Raw genomic sequence first — 2384 nt, 5'->3', positions numbered from 1 at the left:
TGTTCAGACAATGAAATGCTCCGTTACGAGATACAACGCTGATGAAGTGCGCAAAGCAACAACGAAATTGAATCTCTCACCTGAAAAGGCTCGTCAGTGTAATAACAGACGGAGGCCCAGTAATGATTGGACCAAAGATAGGTTTCCTATCCAAATTAAAAGACGAATTAACTCCTTTGAATTAGTAAACGGTAACTTTGCAACGATTGATTGAATAATTCATCAAGAAAATTATGTGCAGTCTTTAAAAGTTAGAAATATTATGTGTGTAGTTATTTCAAAAATAAGTTTCCTTAAATCCCGAGCACTTAACTATCGCCTATCTAAAGAGTTTTAAACGAACTTAAATGGGAGTATGGCAATTTAGTTTACTTCTTTGCAATTTGCATTTACGTGAAGGCGCTTCAATGATTGTATCGCCTCAAAGAAGAGATATGCGCCTCCTAATGTATGAAGGGTAAATTTGTCCCCAAGCTGAAGTATAACTGGGTTTGTAACCTTGCATTTCTCATAGATAGCACAACTTATTCAATTGATCTCAATTTAAAATTGCAAAACTGCTGGTTTGGAAGAATCATTTCAGGACTGGCAATGTTTGCCATCTCCGACACGCTCCTATCACAGGGATTTGCTGCGGAGTTAAATGAGTTGAAAAAGAACTGAACTGCAAATTTAAGGACTTCAAAACCGGAGAAGATAACTTTAGCCCTTTTTGGGAATCCATTTAACACCGAAAAATTATCATGATAGGAAATGCAAATGGAAATAATTGAGCTTCAGAGTGATGAGTTTCTTCGGCAAAAATCTAAAGATGAATGTCTAATGCAGTTTTATAGAACGCTTCCTGAAGAAAATTATACCCAAATAGTGTGCTTCGCTATGGGATATACCACTGTGCGGTAGTACGTATAAATGCGGACAACTTTATCCTAAAATGAAAATAATAAAGTCAAAAAACTAAGTCAAGATTTACAGTATTTAACTCGAAGACAATTTATTATCTGCAACATCGCAAATATCTGTAAATATTGGAAAAGTTGCAGAGAATGTACAATGACAAGTTTGTCACTAAAATTTGTCAGTAAATTATTTCTGGTTAAGTCAATAAAAATGAAAAATAAATACGATGTATTTTGCCTGTATTTTGTTAGGCAGTGTTTTAATCAGTGTATGTGGTTTGGTGGGACTATTTTCCTCGTCTATGTTGCTCATGTTCTTTACTGCACTTCTGTCATTATAATTCACCCAACTTGTCAGGTAACGTTAATTTGTTTTACAGTTTCTTCTGTTTTTCTTTTTTAGTTCCTTCCCTTTAATCATGTTTCCCTTTTTACCCTAGTACCATTTTCATCATTTTAAACTTAGCGATTAAGGAAGATCATACGTCTAAACATCTTTTGCTTTAGCAACAAGAAACGTTCGTAATCTTTTTTTCTCTGAAGAGGAATTATATATTTTGTCTTAAAAACTATTCTTATATAACCAAATGAATAAATTAAAAACAAATCTTACTACTTATTTGAATATTTTTATATGAACGCTATCCTTCAATTTAAAAGCGAGTGATGAAATTATTTAACGATTAGGTTGTTAAATGTGAACCTGTGATTTAAAAAATAGTATTAGTAAAATTTTGATACACGAATTATGAAACCATTAACTTTTTTCAATACACGGATCATACAGATATTAATATTTAATACATTGATTTTTTGAGTAATCAATTTTTTCCATTTAACGTATCATAACAGTATCGTACATTTATCACACTGCCATCAATGACAATATTATAGCAATACTTACATTTTTAACTTTAGCAAAATTCTTTTCTCTAAAACAAAAAAAAAACTGTTCTTCCTATTTAAGGTAGACACTTGTGTGTATAGTCTTCTATAATGAAAATGACCAAGGTACCTTCAATGAGAAATTACCTCAATTCTTTTTAGCCATATCTCATGCGACCCACTGCTCAAGAAAGGTGTGCATTGTTATTGAGAATACGAGGTGGTGTATCACCTCGGAAGTGAAATTCAATGAGACTCGAAAGAAGCACTATCTATTAAATTAGTATTATTACCATCTCGAACATCATCTATCCTAGGCCGTTCTTTTATTACTGATAGAAATATTAATCACTTAAGAGATTGTCACATTAATCAGAAGTTTCAGTATTTAACTGATCTCTAAATTACAGAATATTTTATCTTAAATAAACAATATTTTCTTAATTTTCATTAAAGCAAATCTAAACATGTCAGAATTTTTTCTTCAAAGAACCGTTATGCATTTTGTCGTCATATAAAATATATTTTGAATTTTGATAATATATTACTTTAACATAATTTTACGTTGATTTTATTTTAAATCTTCATATGAAGAAGTTT

Source organism: Octopus bimaculoides, chromosome 11, assembly GCF_046866305.1.
Source record: "Octopus bimaculoides isolate indiv1 chromosome 11, ASM4686630v1, whole genome shotgun sequence".
Taxonomy (NCBI): domain Eukaryota; kingdom Metazoa; phylum Mollusca; class Cephalopoda; order Octopoda; family Octopodidae; genus Octopus; species Octopus bimaculoides.
The sequence above is the reverse complement of the archived record's forward strand: the minus strand, read 5'-3'. Positions refer to the sequence as shown.